The sequence below is a fragment of the Rhinatrema bivittatum genome, chromosome 1, assembly GCF_901001135.1.
Source record: "Rhinatrema bivittatum chromosome 1, aRhiBiv1.1, whole genome shotgun sequence".
In the NCBI taxonomy this organism is placed as follows: Eukaryota; Metazoa; Chordata; class Amphibia; order Gymnophiona; family Rhinatrematidae; genus Rhinatrema; species Rhinatrema bivittatum.
The window spans coordinates 362526177-362542171 of NC_042615.1; positions in this window are offsets into that span (position 1 = coordinate 362526177).

A 15995-nucleotide genomic window follows, 5' to 3' on the forward strand; every position below is an offset into this window, starting at 1 on the left:
CTGCCAGGACATCCAAACAGTGCTGCTATTGTTGAAGACATTGTGCCATTCTGGGAATGGCCTGTAGTCCAGAAATGTCCACCGGGTCCATGGCCTTGCAAACTGTTATGGCTGGGGTAGTGGACCCTTGGGCCGGCCGTGTGGAGTGATGGAGGAACGTGAAGAAGACTCCACAGAGATGAGAAGGCCAGGAGGCGGCATGAAGCCGGGAGACTGAACAGGAGCTTTGCCACTGGAAGCCCGAGGTCCCCCCGGGAGGAGCCCATGAGGACCCGGGCCGCTGGGACTTAGGAGGGGTCTCCCGGAACGGATGGTCAGCAGAGTGGAGGACAATCCAAGTTCAGGGCTGGCAGCAGACAAGGATAATCAGTAGACGAACCAGAATCAGGAACCAGGAAATCAGTCCAAGGGCAAGGCAAGGCTGGAACAGAGCAGGACCAGGAGCAGAAGCTGGATCAGGTTTCCCACGCCTGCAGCTTTAAAAGCTGCCTCTTCGCGCACGCGTGTACATGGTGGGCGGGGCCATATACAGGAACTCGATAGTGTCTCTCTCGTGGAGACGCCACAGCAGAGAAAGGCCCGTGCAGGTCTGGAATCGCACCAGAGGGACCGGCAGCCCATCGGGGCGGCGACCGGGATCGCAACAGGACCTTCATGTTCAGTTTTTATTTTATTTTGCCTGGGAATTTCAATGTTAAAGCAAAAAAGAAATCAGAGTAAAAATGACTTTTTTTTTTTACTGATTTTTCACCTCTGTGTTATATCAGTCATCTTTCCACTGACTATTTTTGTCATAACATTGAAATTCCCGGCAAAATAAAATAAAAACTGAAAATGAAGGTCCCTATACATAAGAAATATTTCTCAGATGGTGATTGTTAGTTACTTATTAACAATGCACAATACTTTGTATCTGTGCGTTCTGCTGAGTGCAAAGAACAAAAAGTAAGGAAAGTGTACAGCTAATTGACATGCATTGTGTAAAGCTGTGGTGACCATAGCTTTAAACCATTTTGAAACTTTTTGGTGAACATTAGGATACAAATATTACTATTACCGCCATATCTGCTCTTAGTGCATGTGTAGCACAAAGATAACTGAAAAGTCCTGTCATGTTTGATCTCTACCACTGTAAGACTTAAGAATGACTCTGCATCTAGTGTACATAAATATCGATTATACATACTGTATAGTTTATGATAAACCTAGCATGCAAGGAGAAGCCTTTTTAGTAGGGGTGTGAATCGTGTGATCGATCGTCTTAACGATCGATTTTGGCTGGGGGGGGAGGGAAATCTTATCGTCGTGGTTTTTAAAAAAAAAAAATCGTTAAAAATCGTAAATCGGGGGAGGGCAGGAAAACCGGCACACCTAAAAAACCCTAAAACCCACCCCGAAACTTTAGAACAAATCCTCCACCCTCCCGAACCCCCCCCAAAATGTTTTAAATTACCTGGGGTCCAGTGGGGGGGTCCCGACGCGATCTCCCTCTCTCTGGCCACGACTGCGTTGAGAGAAATGGTGCCGGTGGCCCTTTGCCCTTATCATGTGACAGGGCAAAGGTAGCGCCGGCACCATTTTGAAGATTGGCAATACGGCCCGCGCACAGGAGGTCGCTCCCGGACCCCAGCTGGACTTTTGGCAAGTCTTGTGGGGGTCAGGAGGCCCCCCCCAAGCTGGCCAAAAGTCCCTGGGGGTCCAGCGGGAGTCCAGGGGCGATCTCCTGCACGCGTGACGTCGGGACCCAGGAACCAAAATGGCGCCGGCGCTACCTTTGCCCTGTCACATGATAAGGGCAAAGGGCCACCGGCACCATTTCTCTCAACGCAGTTGTGGCCAGAGAGAGGAAGATCGCGTCGGGACCCCCCCCCCCCCCCACTGGACCCCAGGTAATTTAAAACATTTTGGGGGGGTTCGGGAGGGTGGGGGATTTGTTCTAAAAGTTCGGGGTGGGTTTTAGGGTTTTTTTGGTGTGCCGGTTTTCCCGCACCCTATTTAACGATACAATACAAATGCCCCTGACGATAAATCGGGGGCATTTGTATTATATTGTGCACTCTAACGATTTTGGACGATTTTAAAATTATCTGGCGATAATTTTAATCGTTCAAAAATGATTCACATCCCTACTTTTTAGATGACCATGGCAAGAAGGGTGCCTATTATGTACTATGTAGCAATATTGCATAGCACGATCATGCAGTTGGCAGGGGTGACAATGGTTTGGGTATAGATTTGCTATGTTCCAGACTTCCAGGTATTTGTAAACCATCCTGGCTATGGAACCATCTCTACCATCTCTTTATCCAACCTTAGCTCTCTGATTCATTTTGTTTTGAAGTAGTTCTTGCCATCTGGTAGATAAGCTGTGTCCATTACTCCTTTCCAAGTCTCACCCCTCCATTTGCCTCCGACAGTTCCTGGAGACGTTTGTGACACTAATGTGGGTAGAGTATACACCAGACAAGGGTCACATGAGAAGTACAGAGGTGGCATGAAAATGACCTGTTAAGTGGTGTGTATTTTTTTACAAAATCCTGATGCTGTGTTGTCCTGTATTCCTAGGTATTCTGGTCACTTAAACTCTTCTGCTAGTGGCCTCTACAAGTCTCTCATATTGATCATCTGTTACCAGAGGATGGAAATTGGCTGTGACTGATAGACAACAGAATCAGTGATTGATGTATGTGTGACAAAGTATTGCATTTCTGTATGGTGATATAGTGGTTCAGGTGAATAAAGAGTCAAGACAAGAAATACCGTTACGTATGACAATTATTTATTATCCAACAGTAATTTGCTTCCCACAAATCAATAAGTCCAGTGAAAGGATTCAATCACATATGTTCAAAAAAATACTCCCAAACACTGTACCATATTAACAAAAAATATTGTTGAAAGACGTCATAACAGACAGCATCAGGTGTTTGCATTTGCATGCCTTATCCATCTGTCTCATGCTTAATCATAGGTCTTTAATACCCATAGGTATTTTTAACCAGAATTTTTTTTTTTTTTTGTATTTTTAAATTTGCACTGAAAACATATTTTTTCATAAACTAAATTCCAAATAGATGAAAAAATGTTTTCTTATCTTTCTTGCATCAGCATCCCCGGTGTACAAATAAATCATCTGCCTTCATAATACCCCATAACGAAAGCTAACTGTGTTTGGAACAGTTGGTACTGGTTCTTCTTTAGGGGTTAATCTAATTATTGGTCTTAATCTAAACAAAAATAAGTTATTGAACATAAGTATAAAGAATATACAGGCTATCGCACAGAGCTCACCAACACAGTCTTACTTCTAACGTTATCAGAGTCTCTCACAGTATCTTCCTGGCAGTGGCAGAAAATGTCATCACAAAATTGGGCAGACACTTCCTTTATATATGTCCAAATGTATTCTCAAAGTGGTAGTTATTAAATCAGATTAGTCTCTTTGTTTAATCCAAAAGGAGAACTGTAAATCCAATACTGTCTAATACTGCTTCCGAAGACTAAGCTTCGCTTCGCGATCTCCTCTCCGTGGTGTCTCTTTAACCCACTCCAGTATTCTCCACCTCTATTCCATGAAGGTGTGAGAAAAATCCAAACAGTATTGAACAATTGGTGCCTGTAATTTATTTGTATTTAAGCAGTTCTGATGTTCTATTAGCCGAGTATGCATTTTCTGTCGTGCCTAACCACGTAAACTTTGTCACACAGGCACACAATCAGATATACTACATAAGTAGTTTGACAGATAGCATAATTGTTAATACATAACTTTCCAGTATTCTTGTCAAACCAAGATGCTCCAGTGGGTGCCTCAACACATTGTGAGAACCTACCGCAACTTCGCTGTCCACAAGAGCCATCATCACCAAGAGGGACTGTCACGGGCAAAACAGAACTTGCCATAAAGTCTCTAATACTCCTTACTCTGGTATAAGCAAGAATGGGTAATTCTTGGAAAATGGAATGTAATTGCAGTACTGTCCAATACTTAAAAATTAGAGATGCCACAACTGATACCCTCGTACAGTAACCTAACACATACATACACATACATATAGACAAGGTTGAGTCACACAGGTACTACCTTATTAATCATTGCTTCTGTCACAGAGAGGGTAGGATTGAGGGCTAAATATGTGAAGGCAGCAGAAAGCTATAGAGCTTGCATTGCTACATTGTGGGAATAAGCTGGATGACTACAGCCTGTGTCAAAGATGATTCTTAAGGTTCTGACAAATGTGTGTAAAAACCTAAAGTTGTATATGGGTGCAGCCAGAGCAGTTTGTTAGAACTTTATTTCCCCTGTCAGATTACACTTGTACATTCTCATGTGATTACAGCTGTTCAGCATCACATGTATTTTCTTTCTTGAATAATGAAGACATTTTCAAGACATACATATCTTAATTATTAGTAACAGGGAATGACTGGTATATTTTTCCAGCAAACTAGTTTTCCGATGCTAATTATCTCAATGTGCTAGACAGAAACATGATAAATACATCTAAATGATTCAAAATGTATTATTCCAATACATTGGTGAAAGCATTAAATTGCCCATTGGAGTTGTTTTCTTTAATTAAAAAACTGACAGTTCACTGCCCTTGAACACAAATTTATCTATCTATCTATTTATTTATTTATTTAGAGACTTTTTTATACCGAAGTATAGCAAATGCCTTCACTCCGGTTTACATTTTAAACAACTTAATACATGTTACACTTCCGAATGCTAAATTTATAAGTTTACAATATACCGTATTTTCCGGCGTATAAGACGACTTTTTAACCCAAGAAAATCTTCTCAAAAGTCGGGGGTCGTCTTATACGCCGGGTATCGTCATATAGGGCACACCTGCTCTCTGACCAGTTTCTCTCAATCACACACATGCTCTCAATCAAATGCATTCTCTCACTTACACACAGGCTGGCTGGCTGGCTGCTTTTCTCTCTCTCACTCACTTCCTCTCCCCCGCCCCCCAAGCACAAATAGTAGCTGCAGCCCCCGCAAGCCAAGAAAGAAGAATCCCATCGGCCGCGGGAGGCTCATGGTGCTGTCTCCTTTCCCTATTATCAGCTCCTTCGAGTGCTCGGGGGCCGATGCTGCTGTCGCCGCTGCTATTTTTTCATGCGGCACGGCTTTCTCCTTCCCGCGCACCGCACTGCCGTTGCCGCTGGGCTATCAGCACGTTCAAGCCCAGCGGGAACGGCAGCGGTGCAAAAAAAAAAAAAAAGCTGTGGCATCCGCGGCTGGCCTTTTCTTCTTCCCGCCCCCCACCTTTGAACCGGAACAGGAAGTGATGCGCGGGAAGAAAGAGCCGTGCCGCGTGAAAAAATAGCAGCGGTGACAGCAGCATCGGCCCCCGAGCAGGCGAAGGAGCTGGTAATCGGGAAAGGAGACAGCAGCATGAGCCTCCCGCGGCCGATGGGTTTCTTCTTTCTTGGCCTGCGGGGGCTGGAGGAGGAGGCTGCTGCAGCTACTATTTGTGCTCGGGGGGGGGGGGGGGAGTGGAAGTGAGAGAGAGAGAGAGAGAGAGAGAGAGAGAGAGAGAGAGAGAGAAGCAGCCAGCCTGTGTGTAAGTGAGAGAATGCATTTGATTGAGAGCATGTGTGTGATTGAGAGAAACTGGTCAGCGAGCTCATGTGTGTGTATATGTGAGAGACAATGAAAGTGACTGCTCAGAGAGATGACTGATGTGTATGTGAGTGTGAGAGAGAGAAAAAGCATGGAAGTGAGAAATCTGGATATGTGAGAAAGCATTGGAGTAAGAAGCCTGATTATGTGAGAGAGAGCATGGGAGCGGGAGGGCTGTGTGTGTGTGTGTGCGTGCATGAGAGAGAGACTGGTTGATAAGGTGATGGTGTGTGTGAGAGAACGAGACTGGTGTGTGTGAATGTGAGAGAAAGAATGTGATTCAGGGAATGAGAAGCCTGTGCACGTGGAGAGCAAACATGGAAATGAGAGAGAGACTGGTGTGTGTGTGTGAGACAGAGAAAGTGATTATGAGAGTGAGAAGCCTGTATATGTACGGTAAGCAGAACACGGGAGTGGGAAGCCTGTGTGTGTGTATGGCATGAGAGAAACTGTTCAGGAAGGTGTCTGGTGTGTGTGTCAAAGACTGTTTGGGAAATGATTGGTGTGTGAGAGACAGAAACTGGTCATGGGGGCATGACTGGTATGGTGTGTGTGTGTGTGTGTGTGTGTGTGAGAGACATGGTCCCTAAGGAAGAGGACCATGAGTATAGAGCTTAGCCATTACTGCTGCTTCTGGTGTGTGCTACGGCCTGCATGGAAGAGGAGTAGGAGAGCTGCTGGAGGGGGTAAGTAAAGGTGGCTTTTAAAGTTTATTTTTCTTGATTGACTGCCATTTTAATTATTTAATATTATGTGATGTGTCTGCTTTTTTGAAATATTTTATTGGTGTTTGGAGAATGTTTAATAGTTTTTATGAGTTTTTAATTGTTGGATGTTATTCTGTTCATAGCTGTTTTGAAACATTTATTCTGCTTATTAGTATAGTTTTACAATTATTTCTGTGTGGGGATCTCTAGCTGCTTGCTAGTTCTGTTTTCCTAATAAGAGGTGTATTGGTTTTTAGGGCCTGATATACAGTATTTGTAGTGTTGCCTTTTCATAGATAGGGTTGCTCCTGTTTGAGTGTAAAATTATTTTTTTTCTTAAAAATATGTATAAAAAAGGGGGGGGGGGGGGGGGTGTCGTCTTATACGCCCAGTCGTCTTATACGCCGGAAAATACGGTAACTAGAAAACTAAAAACTAAAACTTGTTATTATTTATTTATTTATTTATTTAAATTCTTTTAATATGCCGATGCTCAAGACCAAGTCTTATCGTACCTGTTTACAATGAACTCGGGGGTAAACCAATTAACAATGAAAGCGAAAAGTTACATTGCAACAGGCAAAGTCAAACAGGGCTGTTGGAAAAAAGGGATAGATTAACGATTTCTAACTGAAGAGCCGTGCCAGTAAGCACGGAGAAGTTGTTTACATGGTGAATTAAATACAATTTATACTTTATAAATTACACATGGTGAAATTATATACAATTTATACAGAGCGGTCGATTGGACAAGTTATATAAGAGCGTAGTTGGCAAGAAACAGTTCCTTTGAGAGGTGGCAAGAGGGCGCAACGGTAGGATGTTGGTCTGAGAAAGATACTAAAATTATTTATTCAGGGAAATGCTTGGGCGAACAGCCATGTTTTTAATTTTTTTCTCAATGTGATATGACAAAGTTCCTTGCGGAGATCTGGCGGGAGAGAATTCCAGTGATGTGGACCAGCAGTTGATAGCGCACGTTTTTCAATGGCGTTGTGTATAGCGGATTTGTTCAGTGGTACCTGGAGGGAGTCTCTGTATGCAGATCTAGTAGGTCTTGTTGAGGAGTGTGGTTTGAGGGGTATGGAGAGTTGGAGGGAGGATTGCTGAAATATGGTTTTGTGAATGATGGTCAGTGTCTTGAAGAGAATTCTGTAGCGGATGGGTAACCAGTGAAGTATTTTTAAAATCGGTGTGATGTGGTCCATTCGGCAAGAGTTTGTGAAGATCCTGGCTGCAGCGTTTTGCAGCATCTGAAGAGGTCGGGAGACCAAGCAGAAGCGCGTTACAATAGTCAGTCTTTGAAAATAGAATGGCTTGAAGTACGGAGCGGTAGTCATGGAAGTGAAGGAGTGGTCTTAACTGTTTTAGAACCTGAAGTTTGTAGAAGCCTTCTTTAGTGGTGGTGTTAATAAATTTTTTAAGGTTCATTCTGGAGTCCAGGATGGCTCCGAGGTCTCTCACTTGATTTACGAAAGGTGTATTTGTAGAGTTGGTTAGAGGGTTATTATCATTGGGGGAGATGACCAGTAGTTAGGGATGTGAATCGTTTTTTGATGATTTAAAATATCATTCGATATATTTTAAATCGTCAAAAATCATTAGAGGTGATATTTAATAGGAATTCCCCCGATTTATCGTCAAAAATCGTAAAGCGGGGGAAGGGGGAGGGGAAGGGGGAGAGTGGGAAAACCGGCACACTAAAACAACCCTAAAACCCACCCCGACCCTTTAAAATAAATCCCCCACCCTCCCAACCCCCCCCCCAAAATGCCTTAAATTACCTGGGGTCCAGTGGGGGGGTCCCGGTGTGATCTTTTACTCTTGGGCCTCCGGTGTGTTGTAGAAATGGCGCCGGCGCCATTTTGTTTTTTGTCCCCCGACGTCAGGAGCGTAGGAAATCGCTCCCAGACCCCCGCTGGACCCTCAGGGACTTTTGGCCAGCTTGGGGGGGCCTCCTGACCCCCACAAGACTTGCCAAAAGTCCAGCGGGGGTCCGGGAACGACCTCCTGCACGCGAATCGTTTTGCCGTACAAAATGGCGCCGGCCATATGTATCGTTTTGCCGTACAAAATGGCGCCGGCCATATGTATGGCCGGCGCCATTTTGTACGGCAAAACGATTCGCGTGCAGGAGGTCGTTCCCGGACCCCCGCTGGACTTTTGGCAAGTCTTGTGGGGGTCAGGAGGCCCCCCCAAGCTGGCCAAAAGTCCCTGAGGGTCCAGCGGGGGTCTGGGAGCGATCTCCTATGCTCCTGACGTTGTTTTGCTGTACAAAATGGCGCCGGCCATACAGCGTATGGCCGGCGCCATTTTGTACGGCAAAACGATTCGAGTGCAGGAGGTCGCTCCCGGACCCCCGCTGGACTTTTGGCAAGTCTTGTGGGGGTCAGGAGGCCCCCCCAAGCTGGCCAAAAGTCCCTGGGGGTCCAGCGGGGGTCCGGGAGCGATCTCCTACGCTCCTGACATCGGGGGACAAAAAACAAAATGGCGCCGGCGCTACCTTTGCCCTGTCAGGCAAAGGTAGCGCCGGCGCCATTTCTACAATGCACCGGAGGCCCGAGAGTAAAAGATCACACCGGGACCCCCCCTCTGGACCCCAGGTAATTTAAGGCATTTTGGGGGGGTTCGGGCGGGTGGGGGATTTATTTTAAAGGGTCGGGGTGGGTTTTAGGGATGTTTTAGTGTGCCGGTTTTCCCACCCTCCCCCGATTTACGATTTACACTATATTTAAAAAAACAAAACCGCGACGATCCAATTCCCTACCCCCCCCCCCCCCAGCCGAAATCGATCGTTAAGACGATCGATCACACGATTCACATCTCTTCCAGTAGTACAGTCTTGGACGTATTGAGGACAAGGCTGAGGTTTGTGTGAAGAAGATTGATAGCGTGTAGACAATTGTTCCAATGGTTTAGGGTGTCGGAGATGGGATCCTTGATGGGGATTAGGATCTGCACGTCGTCTGCATAAATGAAATAGGTGAGGTTAAGGTTATTGAGTAGTTGGCATAGGGGGAGAAGATATATGTTGAAAAGGGTCAGCGAGAGTGAGGAACCCTGGGGGACTCCTTGCTTGGCGGCTATAGGGGGAGACTCTTTGTTGATTATTTTCACTTTGTAGAACCTGTCGCTTAGAAAGGATTTTAGCCAGAGGAGTGCAGAACCTGATATGCCTATATCCATCAGACGGTTGATGAGCATTGTGTGGTTAACAGTGTCAAACGCTGCCGAGATGTCAAGCAGAGCTAGCAGGTAAGATTGACCTTTGTCGAGGCCCATCAGGATTTTGTCCATTAGTGAGAGTAGGAGAGATTCTGTGCTTCTGTGCTTTCTGAATCCGAATTGCGATGGGTATAGGATGTCGTGGGAGTCGAGGTAGTCTGTGAGCCGAGTATTGACCAGTTTTTCCATTAGCTTGGCTATGAAAGGTAGGTTGGCAATGGGGCGGAAATTTACGGGGTTGGATGGGTCCAAGTTAGGTTTTTTTAGTAGTGGTTTCAGAGAGGCTGTTTTTAAAGATTCTGGGACAGTTCCTTGAGAGAGGGAACAATTTATGATGTCGGCCAGATGTTTGGCGATGGTGTTTGGGATTGTGAAAAGGAATTTGGTCGGAAGTTGGTCTATTGGGTGTGAAGAGGGCTTCATTTTCTTTATAATAGATTCAATTTCCAAGGATGATGTAGGATCAAAAAATTCTAATGACGGTTTGTGTGTCGATGGGTCGTGGTTTTGGTCAAGTGGCGGCTGGGTGTTTGGAGTAGGGTTGGAAGATGTCAGAGGATTGAGTAAATTTTTTATTTTGTTGTCGAAGAAATTTGCCAGTTCGAAGGATTTGTTTTGTGCCTCTTCTTCCGGGATGATTGGAGGAATAGGGGTGGTGAGTGCTGCGACATATAAGAATAGAGTTTTTGGGTCGTATAGAAAGCCGTGAATTTTTTTGGCATAGAAATCCCTTTTGGTGCGATGGATGGTGGCCCTATAGTGGCTCATTGCGGTTTTGTAGGAAGCCAGTGTGGAGGTGGTGGGATCCTTCCGCCAGTTTTGTTCTTTATGTTGGAGGTCTTGTTTGAGTTTTCTTAATTCCGATGAGAACCAGGGTTTTTTGTTGGTACGGGCAGGATTGATGTCTTTGGATGTTAAAGGGCATATTTTATCGGCTGCTGAATGGGTGATGGTTAGCCAAGAGTTCATGGCGGTGTCCGCATTTGTGAGGTCCAGGTTACTTAGGTCCTCGGTGAGGGTATTGCTGAGGGTTTCCGTGGAGCAAAGTTTTCTAAATTGGCTCGATGTTTTTGGGATGTTGGTGGTCGGTTTTTTCTTTATGGAAAATTCAGTTTCAATCATCGAGTGATCTGACCAAGGGATGGGGGTACAAGAAGGAAAAGAAGTGTGCGAGATCAGATCATTTGTGAATATTAAGTCTAGCGTGTGTCCTGCTTTGTGTGTCGGTTTGTTGATAATTTGTTTGAAACCCATGGCCTGAAAGGAAGAGAGAAGGGCTTCGCAGTTGGCAGAGGGAGATGGGGAGTCAACATGAATGTTGAAGTCTCCTAGCAGGATCGCTGGTGAGTTGGAATTGATGTGTTTAGCTAATAGCTATAAGTTCTATGAGAGGCGATGGGTCGGAGTCTAGGAGCCCAGGTGGGGCGTAGATGAGGCAGATTTGGAGCTGGGTGGATTTGAAAAGTCTGATTTCCAGTTTGGTCGAGGTTTTTATTGCATGCTGGGCTAGTCTTAATTCTTTTTTTGCTGCTAGTAATAGTCCTCCTCCTCTTTTTTTTGTTCTGGGGATGGAGAAAAAGTTGTATAGTTGCGTCGGTAATTGGTTAATTAGGGGAGTATCTGTGTTTTTCAACCAGGTTTCAGTTATAGCACACAGGTCCAGTTGAGTGTCCAGAAGGAAGTCATTGAGTAAGTGAGATTTTTTTGACAGTGATTGGGAGTTGAGGAGGGTTAGTGTGATTAAAGATAGGCCTAGGAATTGGGTTAGAGGGGAAATCTTGATGGGGATCAGCGATCTCTTGGACCGTTGTTGATTTAAAAAGGGTGAATTAACTCTGTTGATGGAAGAGTGTGATATAATAGGGATGGGGAAGGTTTGTATCATGTTGATTATTGTAAGAATTGGGAAGATAGTTAAAGCCAGGGGGAAAGAGGATGGTGTATTGTAGGCAAGAAGGACTGAAATGGTTGCTGTGCGAGAAATAGGTGCTTGGCGGTAGGTTGGAGGATGTAGAGGAGGGGGTGATAGGCTGGGATGCTGGTGATATGACGTTGTGCAGGCAGGTTTAGGCTTCTGGCACACAGTTTGTTAGGTGGCTGGGTGATGTCTCTGACGGCTGAGAGAGAGCCGGTGGAGGTGGTGTGTTGAGTTTTCTCTCTACTTCCTTCACTCAGAGGCTGCACGAAGGGGCGCACAAAGGGGCCTGCCCCTTTGACGCGCTCCTTTGGTGTGCGATGCCAGTGCGCGGCGCCGGAGGTGCTTCAAGATTTAAAGGTCCCTCTCCCAGCCTTTCTATTGGTTGCTCTGTGTTGTGGGAAGGCCGGAGGGCCGAGCGTAGCGACGGCGCGGCGGAGTTGCAGCGGCAGAGGCGGGCGGATTTGCCGCGTGGTCTGCATCTGGGCTCGCCGAGGGCAAGGGAAAATTAAAGTTACATTTTGGTCTCAGTTAATAGAATATAATATAAGTCGGATATATCAAGAGGGACTCTGGAAGATTGGTAGAACATGATATATAATATAGATGTTTACTTTACAAAGAAAGGAGTGTTAGTTGAGCTTGTTAGTTAGTTGTCAATGATTACCCCTGGGTCATGGGTGTGAGTTACAAGGTTTATTTCGATTGTGTCGTTTTCTAATTTTAAAGGGGGTAGACTGGAAAAAATAGGTTTTCTATCCAACATAATAACTTCTGTTTTGTCTTCCCAACTTCCAAATGTTACGCCTGTCGGTCGTAGATGGCTGCGACCGCGAATGCTCACCTGCTCTCCTGCCCTCCCCGGGGTTGCTCGCTGCACGGGCTTGTCTGTCACACCACGCTCTGCAGGACTCTCTTCAGTGGCATGTACGCCGCCACTCTCTGCTTCGATGTTGGGCCCTCCTAGGCGTGCATGCACGTGTCACAGGCCCCGCCTATGAAGCCTCTTCGGCGGGATCCTCGGGGGTGTGCTGCTGTGATGATGTCATCATCCTTCTGCTTATAAGCACCGCCATCGCCCCCAAGAAACTGACTTGGCAACAAGTTCCTTCCCTGGACTCAACTCCTGTGGATCCTCAGGACTACGTCTACTGCCTGCCTTGAACCCTGTCTGGCACCCATGCCTTGGGGGTCAGTGTGCGCTACCCGAGGACTTGTCCCCTAGCCTACCCCACTCCTTGGGCTGGCCCTGCACCTCTTGGGTTCCATCCTGCCTGGCTCTAGCTACTTGAGTCTCCTCCGGATTCGCAACTCCCGTGAGTCCTTCATTGGGCCTCCTCGCTCCTCGGGCCTGTGCCTGCATCCACATCTAAAGACTGGCAGCGCTTGCCCACTCCTCGGGCCACGCTTACTCTAATGCTCAATCTAGTCCTGCCCTGCTCCTCTGGGCTGGATTCCAGCTTGTACCAGTTTGTCACCTGTCCCGATCCTCGGGTCAGCTCCAGCTTCCTCTCTGGCTACACCTCCACTCTCCAGGGTTCTACTATCCTTAGCTGCTTGGGTCAGGACTGGACCACCCTACCCATGGGTGGCCTACGTCCCTAGCTACATTTTCCACACCGCAGCTGTGCCTCCTTGGGGCCGACCTTCCAGAGAACATCCTACAGCCTACCACCCTGCGGAGGTTAGCTATGGGCCCTTAGGGCCTCTCCACCACTGTACCAAGAGCTGCCCACTATGCCGGTATCCACCTCCCGATGGCGCAGACCTGTGGGTCTCTTCCCCACAGGCTGTAACAACTCGCACCTCGGGCCAACCCGAGAGCACAACACCAAATATCAGAGTTCTTAACGCCAAACAATATTTATTAGAATGAAGAGAAACCGTTTCAACATTCACTGTAAATTGTAAGGTGAGAAGAGTAGCCATATAGACAGAAGACAGGTTAGATGTCATGACTTCTGGAGCTCAGCAATCAGATGAAGACAGCTGCAGCTTGTGGTAGACATTGTAGCTACTAGCAATTAAGGCAGACTAGCAGCATATGGGAAATAGATGTAGAAAGTTAAGGTGAAAAGATGATGGCTTTCCTGAAGCTTGAAGATGATGAAGGAGAGCTGTTAGCTAATAAGAGCCCACTTCTAACTGAAACCTCAGCAGGAAGTTAGATAGTCCCAGATTGCTTTGAGTTAAGGGACCATTAGATGATGAGAGAGGAGAGAGACAAAGAGAGCAACAGGAACAAATCCAATCAAATTTCAGCAGCATTCAAACAATATCCAATAAGAAAAAAACCTCTACAACATGCAGAGAATTTGAGTTAAAAAATATCACAAAATTACACTAGGTGGCAGCATAATAAAACATATATACATATACATCTAAATATACTGCAAAGGCAGAATATGCTTCAGTAGATATTGGAGAGAAGGTGTTTGATACAGGTAAATTATGGCTAGGAATGGGTAAAGGTATGTGTGTGGAGGCAGAGGGATATAGAGGGGTATGTGTTTCTGCATGTGTGAATAAGTGGCTTTGGCACTGCAAGAAGATAAGCATGAGAAGTGTGGGAAAGATGGGCAGAACACAGGTTGCATCAGTGTTTGTGGATGGGGTGAAAGATGAGGGCTCAGAGCAGTGCTCATGGTGTGAAGGGTACATAGATGTATGAATGGCTAGGGATGTGTAAGGATGTGTGAGAAAGAGGGGTTTGGAGGTGCATGTATGTGTATGTGTTTATATGAATATGAGTAGCTGTGACAGTGTGATTAGATAAGCCAGGGAAGGAGAGGTGGGTTTGTGAGAGTCAATGGGATAAGGGTACATGTTTCAAAGGGGCGGGTAGATCAGTACTGAGGCAAAAGTTTGGATCAGCTCCTCTTATTTGCGAACATTTACTATTTGCAGCATATTTCTTAGTACAGCCTCACGACACAGGAGGCACCACATTTGACAGGCACCACATTTGACATTCCTCAAAAAATCGTTGCAATGAGCTCGCACAATTTTTTAAAAATAAGGTATCTTCCATCACAGCACAATTCTCCCACAATAACGTCAAAATCTGTCTCCCCACTATCAACTCGCCAGTCTCCCTCTCCACTTTTGACTCCTCTTCCTCCCTAGAAGTTGAGAACATCCTAAAAAAAATGAAACCCTCTTCACATCCCTCTGAAACCATTCCTTCTAAACTCTTACTATCTATACCCAAGGTGATCGCCAAACCTTTATCGAACATTCTTAACTGTTCCTTAGAGCATGGCATAGTCCCTAATTTTTTCAAACAAGCAGTAGTGAAACCGCTTCTCAAAAAACCCAATCTTGACCCCGCCACCCTGTCTAACTACAGACCTGTCTCCAATCTACCCCTCCTAGCTAAAGTTCTGGAAAAACTAGTTAATTCACGCCTATCCGATCATCTGGAACAGCACAATATTTTCCCATCCACCCAACACGGCTTCAGGAAGCATTTAAGTACTGAAACCCTACTGCTCTCCCTACACGATACACTCATAAGAGGAACCGACTCAGGATCCTCTTACCTGATTGCCATGCTTGACATCTCTGCTGCTTTTGATACAGTCAATCACGATGTCCTCCTCAACATCTTAAGGAGTATCGGGATTACTGGCAATGCCCTCGCCTGGATTCAATCGTACCTCCAAAATCGCGTCTTTACTGTTTTGGTGGATAACAATGAATCTGACCCCATCAGTCTCCCACAAGGGGTGCCTCAAGGGTCCTCCCTCTCTTCTACCCTCTTGTTAGCTTCGTGGACCCTTGGGCCGATCGGAACTGAAGGATGAAGTGCTGTGAGGGGTCGCAGCAGTGGTCCCGACCGGGAGGCGGCAAAGACAGACTCGCGGATGGCCAGAGGAAGAACCACGGAAGGCCCTATGCGACCAAGGGCTCAGAAGAGGAATGAAGAGAAGGCGAGGCTGGCCCGGTGGTTAGGAGATCTTCGCCCTGGAAGCCGGTACTCCCCCGAGAGGAGCTCGTAAGAGTCCGGCCGCTGGGACTTAGGAGATTCACCCTGGAAGCCGGAGTCCCCCCAGGAGGAGCCCGTAGAGACCCGGCCGCTGGGACTTAGGAGAATCTTCGGGGCCAGCCAGACGTGGAGACAGAACTACGGAGAACTGAAGCAGAGTCCCGTGGATCAAGCGAGATGATAGGCAACCAAAACCGAGGAGAAGGCAAGGCAGAGTCGGGAACAGAACCAGGTCAAGCCAGAAGTCAGAGGACGACGACAAATCCAAGGATGAGGCAAATGCGGAGTCAGGAAGCAAACCAGGTCAGCAGGCAGAAGAAGGTAAACAGGAATGCAGCAACTGGAAACAGGATACCCTGGGAACCTCGTTGCAAGGCAATGGGACCTGTAACTACAGGGCTAAAGTAGCCCTGCAGCGTCTGATGTCACACAGAGGAGGAACCAGGTTTTCCCGCGCTGGCCCCTTTAAATTTAGAGCAGGGACGCGCACGCGTGTCTAGGGGCGGGGCCAGCCGCGGAGGGAGG